Consider the following 18,605-nt stretch of genomic DNA (forward strand, 5'->3'; position numbering starts at 1 on the left):
CTGTATATGACTCTTGACTATATTTCCTCTTTCATTATATAGTAGGCATACTTTCAAATAAAAATAAAGGAAATAATTGTCTAGATTCTATATTTTAAATGAATTCATAGCACAAGCTTATTACACTACATTTTACAGAACATATAATGGATAAATGAATGAAGAAGTGAATGAATGAATAAATAAACATTCACACTGGTACCAGACTTACAATATAATCTCTTTATCGCTGCTATGCCAGTGTATACACAGACTAATAATAATGTTATTCAAAAACGAATGTTTTCAAATAAGTGCAAATGTAAGGAGAAAGCTGTACTCAGTAATAAAATATGATTACCTAACTAGGTCCCAAAAATTTGGGAACCTAATGTTTGGCTCCAATTGCAGTGAAATTATTAGTCTCTGTGGTCCTCATGAAGGCTGCAAGTAGTTTTCATTCTCAGTCTAATTGTCCTGCTTGACAGGTTAAAAGAGATTTATCTACTGGCTTAATGCTTGCTCCAGCAAAGTTAAAGACAAATAGAGGCAGGCCAATTAATCTAAATAAAAAGAGCCAATTCCCAAAGAGGAATGTTGGTCTTTAGAATCAAGTCTCTGGTTTGGAACAAATATACTGTACATACAGGTTTGGGGCTGTTTTGTGAGCAAAGAAGTGAACGTGTATGACCTAGTGTACTTTATAGGGATTTTATATGTGCTTTCATACACAGATGTAACATTTGACAGAAATTTCAAACTATTTGACAAGGAAAGGGAACTGGTGTACAAACATTATGCATATGATGGGAATTCTGTTGCAAGAACAAAGTTGCATATGTCTGTACATGGGTATGACAGTGAGTTCAGCTTCTGGACAATCTTTACTGAAAGAGAACTTCTGAAGTCAATAATTGTATACATGTAACGCCACAAATGTTCCTTGCGTTGTCTAAAGTTTCTTCTTTTTGCAGACAAATGAAGGAATAATTATTTATCCAAATCTGAATTTATGTAACACACAGATGACATTACAGATTAGAAACCATGTACTGCAAACAATCATACTTGCTGTTAAACTAAGGGGCAGATATATCAAGGGTCAAATTTCGAAGTAGAAAAAACTTCGAAATTCGACCATCGAATAGATCGAATAGAATCCTCCGACATTCGAATTCAAAGTCGGAGGATTTTATACATCGTACAATCGTATTCCGATCGTACTCCGATCATGCGATCGTACTCCGATCGTACTTCGAGACGAACGATCATACGATTTTCCCAAATAATCCTTCGACTTAAAAAAACGTAGCAAAACACACAGGAGGTCCCCCATAGGCTAAAGAGCAATTCGGCAGGTTTAAGTTGGCGAAGTATTGAAGCCGAAGTTTTTTTAAAGAGACAGTTCTTCGATTGTCGAATGGTCGAATAGGTGAATGATTTTTACTTCGAATCGAAGTTGAAGTAAATTCAAAGTCGTAGTATCCTATTCGATGGTCGAAGTATCCAAAAAGTTACTTCAAATTTCGAATTTTTTTACTTTCGAAAATTCCCTCGAATTCACTTCGACCCTTGATAAATCTGCCCCTAACTGTAACACAACACATCCATTAGATCAACCAAGATAGCTTAGTAGGAACGTAAAAAATACACATGAAACCATCTCCCATTTGCATCAGAGCTGGTCCTGGACTAACTTTGTACTAAATCTAGTAACCCTGTATTATCTTACTCTAAAAAACCACCCAACCCATTTTTAAAGCTAGCTAGTGTATCGACCAGTACAACTTCCAGAGAATTAAAAAACTCACTGTATAAAAAAACCTATTGTAGATAGCGTGTTAGATTTCTTCTAAAGTCAGTGGACGCCCTTGGGGCAAATTTACTAAGCAGCGAAAATTCACCAGTGACAGCTTCGCTGGCAGCGCAACACTTCGCCAGCTGAAAATTCACTCAGACTACGTTAATTCATTAACATGTGAAGTTGCGTAGAGGGCAATAAATGCTGGCGAAGTGGCACTAGCGTTAATTCGGCAAGTAGAGCGAAGTTGCCCTAGCGTTGGCTAATTTGCATATGGCAGGAAGTTAAAGTTGAATGGACGCATATGTTGCAGCAAATACATTACATTACACAAGCCCAGGGAAGCTTAATAAAAGAAAATAGAGTTGTTATATTGCCCTACACATGAGCCCAGTGTATAGTTTATGTGCCATATGTAAGGGGGTTACCCCAAAAAATTTGTATGCTCTTTTGCAGCCTATCACCCTGAATAAAGGAAAAGACACCAGCGTTTTTTGGGATTTAGAAAATTTTTCAACTAAAGTTTGAGGAACTCCTATCTACTCTATTGCACTTTGCCTGGTCTGAGCTGGTGAAGGCAAGTCTGGAGAAAGAGGCAACGTTCAGTAAAATCTGCATCTTAGTGAATTTGCGCAATTACGTCCCTTCGCCAGAGGGCAACTTCGCCTGCTGATTGAGTGCGAATGAGTGCCAGCGTCAGTCTCTTTCGATAGCGAAGTTATACCTGCACCCGTTAGTAAATCAGCGAAGTACTGAAATGACGTCACGCTAGAGAAATTTTCGCCACCGTTAGTCACTTTGCCCTTTAGTAAATTTGCCCCCTTGTATCTGCTGGAAGGAACTACTAATCATTAAAGCATCAGAGAGTTGATTGTATGTTCCCCTAATATACTTATGTATAGTTATCATATCTACTTTTAAACTCCTTCAATAGAGAAAACTTGGCTAGCTTTTCCCCATCTCTGAGACCATCCATTCCCTTTATTAGCTTAGTGGCTCTTCTAAGGACTTTTTATTTTCAATAATAGTGGTTTTTTTAATGCCAAGGATCTAGTATTGTTTCAATAAGAGGTGGCAAAAACAAATAAACAGAAATATATCTGCTTGAGGACACAGCATTTTTGCTTGAATAGACTTATTTATTATTTAATAAAGAAAGTATAGATTACAGGGGCTTCTGCTTTCTCTTGTATAGTTGGAGTCCTCGCTCCCCCAGTGCTGTCGCTGCTGCCTCTTTTCCAAAGTGACTTTACCAAGTACCACTGCAATTTTACAGAGGATATAAAAATAGATTAATGTAACAAGGGATGCACCGAATACACTATTTTGGATTCGGCCGAACCCCCAAATCCGTTGCGAAAGATTCGGCCGAATACCGAACCAAATCCGAACCCTAATTTGCATATGCTAATTAGGGATGAGAAGGGGAAAACATTTTTTACTTCCTTGTTTTGTGACAAAAAGTCACAGGATTTCCCCTTCCTGCCCTTAATTTGCATATGCAAATTAGGATTCAGATTTGGTTTGGCTGGGCAGAAGGATTCGTCCGAATCTGAATCCTGCTGAAAAAGGCCGAATCCTGGATTAGGTGCATCCCTAACTGTAACACATAACTGAAGAATGTCCTTCCCAGAGGCTTGCCGCCTAAAAAAACATAGAAGACATTTTTTTTCCACACCATTCAAATTATTAATGCAATTAGGCTATAAGAGGAGTTCCAAGTTCTACAACTTACCTACTTTGAGCTTCAGTGGAGGGATGTAAGCTGGCCTTCCCTTTTTTAGGCTTTGTGGAAGCAAAGTCTCCCTGTTTCCTTTTAAACTCATAGTACTGCATTTTGGGGCAGCAAACCTAATCGGATTGTGAAAAAAACGCGAAAACCCTAATTGTACCAATTTTTCTGGGTTTTTTTCTGAATCGCTCAATTTTTTCGAGTTTTTGCTGAAAACCCCAAAAAGGTTGGATTTGCAGGCTAAACCCAGCACAGACCACAATAACTTCAAATCGGTATAGGTGCCTCTCCCATAGACTTATACAGGACCTCAACTCAAGATGACTGAGTGTTGGATTTGGACTTTTTGCAGCATAGTTTTTGCCCCAAAAAGCCCGACCAGATAGGCTTAGTTAATAACCCCCTTAGACTATCTATAGTGATAAGTCAAATCAACTGGACTTATTAATATAAATATACCATGACCTGGATGAATGAGAACCTTCACAGACATACACTCAGACTACTTGCTCTGAGCATGGGCTTCCACACATAGGGGCAAGGGGGGCACTTGCCCCCCCTGGACCTGTACTATATAATAAAGTATATTCTCTTGCCATATGTATACATATAATGTTTTGTCCTTTTTTTTATAAGAACACATTTCTTAAAACTACCATTAAGAACCAGCAATAAGCTTATTAAAGGATTACATCTTATGGTTAGCACCCCTTCAAATAATGGAACATCCCAATACCTATTCTACTGCTCACAGTAGCAGTCTGATGAAGCAGCTTCTTTCCCAGGGCAGATGAGTGTAATCTGTTGTGTTTAACTTACATGTGCATGCCAGTGTATTTATGTGTGTGTGTATCTATGCCTGTGTGTAAAATGAACTGTTAATGTGTGTAAGGGCAACTCTGTGTAAAAAGGTCTGCCAGACTGTGTGTGTATAACAATCTCGTTATCGGGAACCTTGCTTGGTGGTGGGTACACTCACAATGCCCAGGGCAACCCTGCATATTCCAGTGTTCACCAACGCCCTCTTGGGGCCCCGGGCTTTCTGCTGCGGAAAACACAAGGAAGAGTGCGTGACAACAATAAATCTGTAAACGTGGTACCGGCAAGGATGAAGAGGAGACGTAGTCGAGAATCAGGCAACGGTTCAAGGCCGGCGGCAATAATCAGAGTCAAGTCATAGTCAAAAGTCAGGCGGGAGTCAACAACCAGGAATTCATATACAATAAACGCTTAGGCAGGAACAGTAGAACTGGAACCTAGCTTGGGCATTCTTAATTGGTGGACTGGCCTTTTAAGGAAGGTTTTGGGCGCCAAGTATTCAAATCTGGTGCCCAATGGTGACGTCAAGACGCTCTGCGTCAAACACCAGCGTCACCTAGCTTCTAACCTGGTAGTGAACGCCTGCGCACCCGCCGATGCGGAGAGACGCGCTGGGAGGTAAGAGAAGGAGCAGATCTCCCGGAGCGTCTTGCAGAGTGTGAGTTGTAGAGACTATAATGAACCTGTGTATAGCTGTATAACTTCATTCATTATTGAATCTTATCGGTACAGGTTTGTTTTGGGTTTTAAGCTACAACCATTAAGCATTTGACACAAACACATTAACCCCTACAGTTCCTTGCCCCGCTGCTCAATTGTATTCCACTCCTATCCATGGCCTCACTCTATTCACTGACCTGTTTTATCCTTTCCCTTCTCATTCTGCTGAGTTACCCCCCACACTCCCCTCTCTGTTGCTAATAATTTATGTATTTAAGTCAGGGAAATGTATTATGCGTTATATATTGGTGGGACTACAAAAAATGGTATAAAATAGGAAAAAACTTAAAAATAGGGTATGTAAAATGTAGGCTTTACTGTAGGTATCCATCTGTAACTAGAACTCTAGGGGGAATTAAATTCTACAACTGCTGGCTAGTAATTGTGCTAATAAAGTAGAAAATACCAAGTGTTGTCCTGGCAAACAATGAGTCTGTGTCACTAATAGAATGACAATGCTATACACGTGCAACAGTTACTACTTTATTTATGTATAGAAAAGCTGTTTGTGTGGAAACCAAAATATGGGTACAAGTCATTTGTGTAATATGTTTTCCTTCCTTCCCTGAAAAAATTTCTGTGGATGCCCATGGCTCTGAGATTAGTTATTCTAATTAACAGTATTTGAAAGATTACTTAAATAAGTGATATTGCCTTTCCAAGCAGCCATTGCTACTATAGCCATGTTTAGCTACAACAAAGCTGAAGCTATTCACAAAAAAGGTACATTTGTATAAATAGGAAAACTGGTGCCTATGCAGAAGAAGCTTACAATTCTATCACTTACAAATAAAAATGACAGGAAAGCAAAATTGTTAACATATAAAAAAAAATCTGCTGTAAGTTTTTCTAATGGCTTTTTAAACAAAGGGTATGCATCCTGAACACACCCTGTGTTAAGTTTTTGCTCACATTACACCAGATGGGAACAGATACACTGAGAAAGCATTCTCTTTGTGATCTCTGTAATGCTGGGCAAAATGTGGAGGGAGTAGCTCATTACATTACATAGAGAAAAAGTGGAAAGAAAGATATATTTGTTTGCTAGCAATAGAAAGAGGTAAATCACTTGTACTACACAAACAGGCATACAAAATCACTATGGTAGCAGACGTAAATAAATCAGGATCCATTATTCAGAAATCTGGTATTGGGAAAGTTCCTAATTACGGAAAGGCCGTCTCCCATAGACTCTATTTTATCCAATTAATTAATATTTGTAAAAATGATTTACTTTTTCTCTGTTATAATAAAACAGTATATTGTACTTGATTCTAACGAAGATATAACTAATCTTTATTGATAATAAAACAGGATCTTGTACTTGATCCTAACTAAGATATAATTAATCCTTATTTAAGGCAAAAAAGCCCATTGGGTTTATTTAATGTTGACATCATTTTTAGTAGACTTAAGGTATGACGATCCAAATTACAGAAAGATCCATTATCCAGAAGTCCCAAACATTCTCGATATCAGATCTCATACCTGTACTAGTGGTCCTTCTTGCAGGTATGGGTTGATAGGAGGCATGGCTTGAAAAGGGATGTGGTCATATATGTGGCCCTTCAACGACAAGTGCATTAATCCCCTCCAACCTAGGAAGATGGACTACACTTTTTCAGCCAAAAGCTCTGCTCTTGGTCCTATTGGCAATATGTGACCCTGTTTAACAATTAAAACTTTTTTAAGTGAGTGCACTGTAATAAAAATAAGACCCAGAATGAATTCCAGTGTAGAATTTGTTATTCAGTGAAATTGGAGAACTCGAGACTAAATAAAACGGACACAAAAGGTAAGGGTGCCAACATATAGAGGAGCCAAGATCTATTGTTGCCTAAGGGCACAGCAGCTAGTTTATGCAATATGCTGATGTGCAGCTTATTTTAAGCTTTAATAGGAAAGTGCATTGTAGAGGTCTGTGCATATTAAATGTAAGGCTTAGAGTAGAATGTATCTTGACAATCAGAAGGAAATCTTACATTGAATGTAGGAGCTAAAACTATAAAACGCTTTTTGAACACCAAGCACAGTTGTGAGGGATCCCCTTGAAACCTTAGTAGGTGCTGTGCTTTGTAATGTGATCCAGCAGCTCCCTCTAGTGTTCACTGTTTACTGCACTGCTGCTATACCAATCATTTTCCTTCTTGTCTTAACCTGCCTATGTCCTGGTAAACACACACAATTCAATTACCTTATGCAATTCCCTTCACTGTAACTTGTGACCTTAATATTGTTTTTGAAATCTTACATTTACCCAATATATTATTCCATAACATTGTCATCACATTAATATTAAACCAGAAATACAATATAGCATGCATTAATCCTAAAATGACTTTTCTTTGTATCTTTCTGTCACTGCTTTTTAAAGCTGAAGCATGTTGTAGACTGTGGAAATCGAAATAACTTTTACATGGTTTTCATAGTAGGGGTGACCAGTTATTCAGTTGGATGCACTACAGGTATGGGACCTGTTATCCAGAATGTTCGGGACATGGGCTTTTTCAGATAACGGATCTTTCCATAATTTGGATCTTCATACCTTAAGTCAGGGATCCCCAACCTTTTGAACCCGTGAGCAACATTCAGAAGTAAAAGGAGTTGGGGAGCAACACTAGCATGAAAAATGTTCTTGGGGTGCCAAATAAGTGGTGTGATTGGCCATTTAGTAGGATTTTCACCCTACATTGAGGTTCTGTTTGGCAGCACATCTGGTTTTTATACAACCAAAACTTGCCTCCAAGCTAGGAACTCAAAAATTAGTACCTGCTTTGAGGCCACTGGGAGCAACATCCAAGGGGCTGGAGAGCAACATGTTGCTCACGAGCTACTGGTTGGGGACCACTGCCTTAAGTCTACTAGAAAATCATGTGAATATTAAACAAACCCAATAGTCTGGTTTGGTTTCCAATAAGGATTACAGAGAAAAAGGAAATCATTTTTAAAAACTTGGATTATTTGGAAAAGTGGAGTCTATAGGAGACGGCCTTTCTGTAATTTGTAGCTTTCTGGATAATGGGTTTCTGGATAACAAGTCCCATACCTGTATAATGAGTATATTTTGTTTGGGAACCAAAGTATTATGAGTAAGAAATTGTATGGGACTTACATTGCTATTGTTCTCTAGGGGCCAAGTGCATTATGCAGTCACCAGTATTGGTTATATTATTTTTAACAGCCCCTTAGGCATGAATATAGTTAGAAACTTAGAACCTGCACTTGTGATAGAACCTGTCACATGTGGGTTAGAATACAGTTTGACACTTTGCGTTGTACCCTTTATTTCCTTCTTTTCATAACCTTCAATGAAAACATATCCTTCCCAATATTTTTTACAACTTAGACAAGCACAGATATAATCTATTTTCTACGTGTACAACTCTAGTCATTCTCAAACTTAAATCAGAGGTGAATATTTCCCACTTCTTTGTTTCATTTGACCTGCATAAAACAGGGTGCACAGGTGAGATGAGGGTAAGGTTAAACAAAGACGCGTCATAGAAATGTTCCAAGCTGACTAAGAGTTTAATATAAGATGTTTAGTTATCCTTGTAACTCGTGAGATGAGAGTTTTGTATTAACACCCTGATTGGATGCTCCTATGATTGGCGGGTTTTCAATTCATACACACTGAGGGACAGCAATGTTTTTTTATATATATATATATATATATATATATATATATATATATATATATATATATATACATCCAAGCTGATATTATGCCTAAGCATGGTGTAACTAGATATTACAGGGCCCCACAGCAAATTAATTCTAGGGCCACTACCATATCCAGAGGTTGCCCTTTTTTACCAATACATGTTGAAATTGCTCATTATTTTGGGCCATATGGGGCCCCCAATACCTCCTGGGCCCCCCTGCAGCCGCAGGGTCTGCTTCCTCTATAGTTACGCCCCTGTGCCTAAGGGACTTGATTTCACTCCCTAAAGATAACTGCATGTACCTAAATTAAAAAGAATGAAGCCATGCTCATCTATTACCCCTTATATATATCGTGGGATTCATTTCTATAATAAACAACACAAGGACAATCAACACTATAGCTATAAAACCCATAATTATTGCCAAAAATTAATAGTAAGCTGGGCCACGATTGAAAAAAAATATATAGTAGACACAATCATCAACAAGAAAATGACACCCCCTCTTTAAAGCTGTGTTCAGTTCAATAGGATAACAATAATTCAATGAAATGCAATGACAGCTTCCCATTCAATAGGGCTTGATTTAATAGGATGGAAAAGATTTCTCTTCGCGCTTCATAGATATTCTGAAGTAAGTGCTTACATAATGGAGACCTTATATTATACCAATTAGCTATTTGGGGTGATGGATAGTTTGCTCCAGCGCTTAATATTCTTTTGTGATGGAGCAGCACAATGGCTTGGTGAAAAAGTGAAATAATGACTCTGTAACTGAGCTTTTTGTGTATTTGTCAGGATTAAAACAGTCGGAACCAAGGAGATTTCTCTTGTGCCTTTCTAAGTCTTTAAATAATGACTCTAGTCTGTAACCTACTTACAGTAGAGCACAAGAGGATAAATAATATTAATATTAGAAGGCTAAAATTACAAATCATTTCACTAAGAGACAATTTCATTCCGAACAAAACTTTCAGAAGGAATCTGAGCTGTCAGATAGGATCTTGCAATGTCATGTCCTGAAATGGCATATTATTACTTACTGTTTTAAAGCTTCAAAGTATAAGTGAGTGCGGTTACTCAGAAAGAGAATACAATATTAAATATAATTGTTTTTAATATAAAGTTGTCTTAAAATAACAAGTAAAACAGGAACAAACAATCTGGCCCCCTATAAGTTCTCAGCCAGTAATGTACCAATATCAGGAGCAGAAAGCTAGAGGCTTCATCTCAGTACCTGTGATGTCATATACAAGGTAATGGATTAATCCTATAGGAAGCTTCATGTAAGGTTAAAAGTAACAGAATATCATGGCAAAATATAGCTTTCACCCATTTTACACTGGGGATATGAAATATATAAGATATGTGGGATACACTAATCAGAAAAGGCCATCAGATTTCAATCTAGTAAGGGAAGGAAACGCCTGTAGTACGAAACCCAGTGTATATTTGTAAGATTATTATAATAGGAGTGTCATAAACAATTCAAATAGTTGGGGTGAATCCCTTGTCCAGTGGTGTAACTGGTGTGTGCTGGGCCCCCCGGCAAAGAAAATCTTTGGAGGGGCCCAGCGCACAGCAATCCCTAACCGCCCCCTGTCTGCCTACTTCCCGCCCCCTGTCCGCCATTCTTCCCACCCCGTCCACCTACTTCCCGCCCCCTATCCGCCTACTTCTCTCCCCGTCCACCTACTTCCAGGCCCTGTCTGCCTACTCCCTGCCCACTGCCAACCTTTATGCCAACCCATTCTGATGCCTCCCTGCTTCCACCCTCCCCAGAGTCCCCGCTCAAAGGTAGACAAGCAGCTTGAGAGGAAGGGATTCTTTAGAACTATAGGGGAAGCAAACCCCTCAGTCTTGGCACCCCTATTCCCCACCCCCTCATCTCCGGGGTCTGCTTCCTCTATAGTTACACCACTGACGGTGCCCCTGCTTTGTACAATATCTATAACTTGCTGAGGATTTAAATAACTATATAGTTAACTATATAGTAACTGATTATCACTATTAAGTGATAAACTAGCCTTGCCTGACCAATACTGACAGAATATGTAATCTAACAGATATATTCTGCATGCTGTATCTATATTGATTTCTGGTTTACTAAGTAAAGTTCCTTGCATTCTTTATAATGTAGTTTTACCACTATTTTGCAAATAAATATTAGCCGTTGAAAGAACCAGACAGAAAAGCACCCTGTCATTGGGAACCATGTATGCTTTTTATTGATTTTAAAGATTTTATATGTCAAGCTTGTACAGGAGCTACTGAGAAATGGTACATGAATAAATAATGAAAGATTCAGTTCACACTACTGTTTTTATTCTAAACTCATTGAGTAATTAAAATAGTCTACAAATGGTGCCAACATGTATTTACTGATATCTTTATAAATATTGATAATATCTATCTACATAGATAACCATATAACTATAGGTAGGATTGCACTATGGAAGTTGCAGCCCCTGTTTTTTTCTAAGTTCCCTCCAGTCTCTGCCAACCTTCTTCATTGTGTTTATATTTGTTCAGGGATGACCAATCACTGGGTCAATGCAGCTCCGGTGTGAATATCCCTCCCAGGCAGATTCTCCTCTTCTGAATAGGAAACAGCTATTAGGCCATTCATAGCAATACCCCCATTTTTACTAAACTCACAGGGGTTCATTTATCCCAACCACTGTTACCAATCACAAAACCTTAACATGCTATTTGCCACCAGGGGAGCACTATGTGCTCTGCTCAGCAGTTTATTGTGTCTTCTTAACTTTAACCCCCCCCCCAAAAAACAAACACAAAACATTTTCTTCCCTAATGCAATAATATTAAGCCCCAATAGGACAAACTCAGGTGAAAAATTAATCTGAAAAGTAGTGCAAAAATCAACACTGTATCCTTGGTAGCTTTTTTTTCAAGCTAACACCTCTTTAGAATCAGATACTTACTGGCATTAAATCATTACATAGCTATAAATTCAAAGGATTGTACACACTGTACCAGTGTTAATGTCTCTGTATAACTGGGTGCATCTTAACACCTGTTTTTACACATATTTATATGCTGTTATTGCTTTTCAGTCCAATGTTCCTTCTGTAATAAAACCTCCCTAGTATATAGGTCAACGCTGGTGTAAAGCAGATGATGGTCCTATATACAAAGTTAAAATATAATACAATTATAGACACTGCATATCTGTCTGAAATGCTTCATCCTACCACTAATCTATGACTTCACAACTACTCCAAGGGTTTAAGGACAGCAGCCAAACTGCTAAAGTTCCTGCCATGTTAAGTGAGGTTGTGTTTAATATTTTTAGCACTTTTCTTCAGGTGCTTCTCTTCTCCCTACATTGATAACTTATTTGTCTGAACCTTCTAGTTAAACTCACAACAACTTAACAAAGCCATGCCCTTTCTCTGATTTGATTGTTTGCATTTGCTGTATACTAGTGAGTTTCACTATGTATCACCATATCTGCTGAATAATAGTAGCTTTTATAAGTGCATATCAGCATATAACAGTTTATAACAGTTTATTGGTATATACATATTTGGTTATTTATGTTTGACAGGTCATTCAGACTTGCTCCTATAAGTCATCCTGATTCTTCAAGGTAATGTAAACGCAAAACAATTAATTCATGTAAATGGTTCTCTGAGCACTTTTGCAATTTACTCACTCTCTCTCTCTTTGAATGTCAGCAACCCTGTCTATAAACCTCCTGTATAGTCTTTTATCCATTGGGTTACTGATTCTAAGCCAAAGACCTGCTATTAGAAGTCTAAAAATGCAAATATCTAGCTAAAAACCTGCTAAAAATCTAAAGTGCTCAGAGAGTACTAAAACTCAGGCAAATTTACTAAACGGCGAAGGGGGTAACGCTGGCGAAAATTCGCCAGCGTGACATCATTTTGCCACTTCACCAATTTACTAACAGTGGCCCTGGCGAAAATTCGCCAGCGAATTAGATAGAGCAGCGCAACTTCACACCCTAACGCCTGGCGAAGTTGCACTCTAACAAAGGGGGCGAAACTACGCAAATTTACTATGATTGTTTTTCTGAACATTACCTCCTTCGCCAGAGTTTACTTCGCCAGGTCAGACCAGGCAAGTTCAAAAGAGTAGATAATAGTTTGTAAAAAACAAAAAAAGTCCCAAAAAATACGCCGGTGTTTTTTGAGTGATAGGCTGAAAAAGATTGAAAATATTTTTTAGGGTGCCGACCTTCCCTCCTACATTTGATAACATATGGCACCTTAAACTATACTGTGTGCACATGTGTAGGGCATTAGAACAGCTCTATATACTTTTATTCACTTTCCCTGGGCTTGTGTAGTGTTATGTATGCACTGCAACGTACACGTCCATTCAATTTTAAATTTGCTGCGTATGCAAATTAGCCTTCGCTAGCGCTACTTCACTATGCCTAATGAATTAACGCTAGCACAACTTCGCTACTAGTGATGGGTGAATTTGCGTCATTTTGCTTTGCCGAAAAATTCACGAATTTCCCGCGAAATTCGCGAAACGTCGATGAATTCGCAAAATGACGCCGACATCATGTTTTTGACGCCAGCGTCCGTTTTTTGACGCCAGCGAATTTTCACCGATGTTTTCGCAAATTTTCATGGGCGTTTTGGCAAATCGCGCAAATTCGCTGAGAATTCGCGCCTGCCGAATAGATTCGCCCATCACTATTCGCTACCTTTCGGCACCCTGGACGCAACTTCGGATCTTCCGCAGCCCTGAATAATCTACTCCTGGTGAAGATCAGCGAACTACGGCGAAGGCAACGCTGGCAGATTTGCGAAGGTAAGTAAATTTCCCCCTAAGAGTACTAAAACTAATACATCAATGTATTAATGAGTTTAGATCCACTTTTTCTAACTGAAAAATGTTTTTAGTAATTAGGGACAAGGTCCTCAAACAGCTGGATCTGCTATTGCCTTATGTTCTTACATTGTCCATCTTCTGTTTTATACAGTGATATAAATTATAAAATGTAACAATAGGACTATTTTAGAGAAATGGAGGCTACTGTTGTTCTGCTGCATACAGATAACAGACATAAATTACTTTGTGAACAAGAGGCAGTTATTAAATCACCTTTAAAAACCTTTCACAAAATGTTCAAAAGAGCCTCTGATCAACATGTGTAGCTCCTGGTCTAGGTCTGTTATTAATATGCACCATCATTAGAATTTTTAATAGAGTAATTATGCCCTCAGAAACCAAAGTGTAGTATATTAAACCATGTTAACATATAATATATTTCATGGAAGGCAATGGACATATAATTGGAAGGAAGCAGAACATATTCCAATTAAATGATGTGAAGGGAAATGGTCTTAATGAATGTTTAAAGTAATAATGACAAGCCATAAATCTATTTTATAAAGGCATCTTGCTCCATCATTTCCAATAATGCCTCAGTTGCAAGGATAGGCAACCTTCAGTGCACCAGATTATACTAAACTATAAAAATTTCTATACATTTATGATCTTTAACTTGTGTATCCCCAACCTATCTTACCCATGAGCCACATTAAGTGGTAAAAAGAGTTAGGGAGCCTCCAAAAGCTTAATAAATGTACCTGGGTGGTGCAAAATAAGTTCTCTGATTGGTAATTTGGTAGCCTCTATGGCATCTAGAAGAGGCTCTATTTGATAGTTCATCTGGTTTTAATGCAACAAAAACTTGCCTTCAAGCCAGGAATTCAAAAATAAGCATCTGCTTCGAGGCCATTGAGAGCAACATCCAAGGGACTGGTGAGCAACACTTTGCTCACAAGCCACTGGGTGGGGATCAATGCATTAAAGCCTGCTGTACCACAGCAACTAATCTTATAAGCCACAGATTCAAGGACACTACTTTAGCTAATGGCTGTCAATATAATGGGAAAGGGAATCATATATGTAGTTTGTTTCTCCAGTGGGACTCAAAATGCTTAAAAGACATCAAGGCGGCCATTAAAGGTGCACTAAATATGCTGGAACACCAGGAAATTAGACGATTGTAGACTCATCCTGCCATATATACAGTACGTATATATATATCAATTCAACTATTATAATGCATAAAAATTAACTGTTACCTTATTGTAACAGTTTTTAAATACAGGAGTAAACTATATAATATTACCCATACAAGACTATAAAATGAAATTCCTGTAAACTCCAAGAATACCAGCTAGAATACGTTTTAACCATGTAGTTCTTTCACCTATACACCTGTGCCTGAATTCTTTCATCCGAATGGGTATCATTTCCATTGCTGGTAGAAATAAATCTGCTTTGCTGTACTTGTGCTACTAAGACTGATTTGTTAATATTAATGCAGGTATGGACCTATGATCCAGAATGCTTGGGAAATGGGGTTTTTTGGATAATGGATTTTTCCGTATTTTTGATCACCATGCTTACAAAAAAATCATGTAAATTTTGAATAAAAAAATGTCTGATAACATATCACATTTTTAATAAATGTTCATGTGATTTTCAGGTAGGTTGCAAATAACAACCTGTTACATATGCCATTATCTCACCCAAAAAAAATAATATATATATATTTTTTTTTAAATTCCAGAAATATTTGCTAAACTATTGCACATATTATAATCTACTAATCTCCTTCTCAATAAAACCTAGCCTACAGATCTCCTAGTTGATTAAATCAAGCATCAAACTGTAGTGAGTCCAGGGCAAATAAGCAGCCAAGAGGCCAGCTAAATAAGTCCATTCATCAATAGCTACAGTTGGTGATGTACTTTCAAGGACTTGTCTGATATTTTGTTCAGGTCTCCCAAGCATCCTTGTTTGTGTGTCTTAGAACTAAGACCTTGTTGCAATAAAAGATTTTAGATACATCTGTCAATTACAAAAACAGTTTATCCTGTAGTACTATATACAAACAGGAGTGCATATGTTCCAGACAATAATATATAATTAACATTTTAATAACATTTATTATCTATGTAAATAACAAGACTAACAGGTGTTTTAGTGACTCGACAGTTCTGCACTTGTTTGTTGAGACAAGAATTAAATCCAATCAAAGCAGGAGACAGTTAAGGTTCCTGATTTATGAGTTCAGTCCTGATCAATCAATTTATTGAGAAACTGCAAAATTTAGATCTTAGTTTCTAGTTAATATAATGCAATCTTGTGTGTTCCACTGCATGATTTCCCAATCTACAGCAGCCTGCAGAGACATATTCCTTAATCATGGGTCTCCCAACATCCTTCATCATGGGTTAAAGCATAATAGGTGTAATAAACATTTGGGGACCCAAGATTATGGCCATAGCTTTAGTTGCAGCTGCTGCCCCCTTATTTTATTATTTCTGATCTCTCCAAGATGTGTCTGCCCAGTTTACATGCAGCTGAAACATTTAGGTCAACTCTGTATAAGTGTTCATTACAATATGAGGATTAGCTATGGAAAAAGCAGGATCATAAAGACACTCAGGAGAGATCAGGTGGCTTCAAGAAAGGCTGAGTACATGTAATTATTGATAACATAACCCACATAGCAGTGTTATGAACTGGTACATACAAAGCTTTATTGGGGTAAAATACCACTTCAAGGTATAGAGTAGATTATAACTATGTTATATAACTACTGCATAAGTGATTGGTCTCTTTAATACATTTACAAATACACATATATATGTACTGTATGTGTCTATTTGCTGGTTGGGGATTATTTATCCATATGTATTTTAAGCCTTTATTAAGGGGTATTTGCTGATACAGGTATGGGACCTGTTATCCACAATGCTTGGGACCTGAAGCTTTCAGGATAATGGATCTTTCTATAATCTGGATCTTCATTTCTAAGTCTACTAGAAAATTATTTCAAAATTAAATAAACCCAAATAGGCTGGTGTTGCCTCCAATAAGGATTAATGATATCTTAGTTTGGATTATGTACAAGGCATTGTTTTATTATTACAGAGAATAACAAAATCATTTTTTAAAATTTGGATTACTTGGATAAAATGGAGTCTGTTGGAGAGGGTTATTCCGTAATTTGGAGCTTTCCGGGTTTACAGATAAAGAATCCCCTACCAGTACAATGTTTACCAATTTATAGAAAACGAGAAAGAATGATACACATAAGGGTTGCCAATACACTTAGGCAAGCTAAGTAGGACATGTTTAAAATAGATTGGGCATATAATATTAAATGTCATCCATAGTATTTCTTTTTTTTTTATTTCCAATTAATGTTGAATAATCTGGGGAAGTGAAGTGTAATTGCTTGTGACAGATCTAGAGACAGGGAAGCACAGTGGAAAGATTGGCTTGAGAGGCAGCTGACTGCTGTGAGCCAAGACAAGCGTTCAGCACCGAATCACCTGAATCACACTCCAGCCCTCAGCTCACACATTTCACATTTTCATTACGCCGTGTGCAGCTTCTGTTTGTACTTTTTTCTCGCACTCGTTTTGCTTTTTTTTTTTTTTCAAAATGAAGAGGAAGGTGGTAGACAGAATGGCACTATGCTGGCTTGAGTGTTAATTTAAAGGGGAACAAATGCACACCTGAATAGGAACAAAAACTGAGAGCTATCTTAATGCAATGGGTAAGTGCATGTAAGTGTAAATGGTTGGAAGGGAGTTTTATAAGGAGCTGCAGGTGCTGCAAGATAAAGGGGTCTAAATAAATCCAGTTGTTGGGTTAGAAATAAATATAAACTGAATACAGAATACAGTATCTAAAGTAGGCTAAACTCTTTACTAAAGTGATATCCCCCAGTTTATTAAGAAAGTGCTGGATATTACATGTCTGTAGCTCCATATATTTAGATTAGATAATAAAAAGAAAATATGGGTGCAATTCTGGTGTTATACAGCTTTTGCAGTGACAGACACATATAAACAAGCAATTACATAGTTACAACACAGTTGCCTTATATGAACTGCATATACACTGCAGGGTGTCAGAAAACAAGAGTTTTGCTACTAAGTACAACGGCTCCAGTTGTGCCTGTGTCTAATGATATAAAGACAGATATTAAAATGACTTCAAATCTAAATCAGCTGGAATTGGTATTTAAAGCCAGTACTGGTGTCATTTGGGATTTCTCATTTCCCTCACTCTAAAAAGGGAAGCGATGCCCTTAATAAAAGTGACCTGATTTCAAAGAGCGTGATAAAATGGTTGACTCCACTGAGCATATGAACATCAAGGTATCCATTAAAATATTAAAGTAGGCTTCACCTAGAGACCCGGAAAATTGATCACATGTAGAAACCCCAGACATATGTACTGGATGCAAGCACTTCCGCCTTATACACGATATATAGACGACTTTAATTATTAAAAAAGACAAAAATCCCTGAGAGCATGTGCTATTGAATTCTGAAAGCTCATCTTTCCGTACCTCTTTCTGCAAGAAATCTTCTGGGAAAATACGATGCAAGTAAATAAGTAACACAAGCAGACCATAAGCTGCTTTTTTTCTTTTAAAAAAAAAAATAGGAATACAACTTTATCTGCCCTGTAAACAATAGCTACAGGGAATTTAAGCCACAGGAAGGGGCTGAGGATGTATACAAAACTAGAAATTCCTATTGCAGCCACATCACTATACCCAGCTGACTTCAATGTTTTATTCATCTGATATACAGCACGACATGCCGTGATTATCTTATTATAACATGATAGCTTGTTATTATTAAATACCAGCTCCGAAGCAAAATAAGTGAGGAGTTGATATACAGTAATCATTTCATCAAAATGAATCAGAAGTTCTTACACTTTACACAGAGCCCCTGATATACTCGCAAGACCACCCTCTTGCCAGATGTTGGATTGCTGATTTACTTGATGTGATGAGATATGACACAGCATATATTAAATAAAGGGTCCTGTATTTTAATAA

The 18,605-nt window shown here is 37.6% G+C and overlaps 1 protein-coding gene across 1 annotated transcript in view; it reads right to left on the reverse strand.

The window, feature by feature from the left end:
• Nucleotides 1–18,605, reverse strand: part of cpne4.L (copine IV L homeolog) — a 198,815-nt gene that overhangs the window by 179,698 nt on the left and 512 nt on the right. The gene's annotated exons all lie outside the window — the stretch shown is intronic.

Source organism: Xenopus laevis, chromosome 6L (assembly GCF_017654675.1).
Source record: "Xenopus laevis strain J_2021 chromosome 6L, Xenopus_laevis_v10.1, whole genome shotgun sequence".
Lineage (NCBI taxonomy): Eukaryota > Metazoa > Chordata > Amphibia > Anura > Pipidae > Xenopus > Xenopus laevis.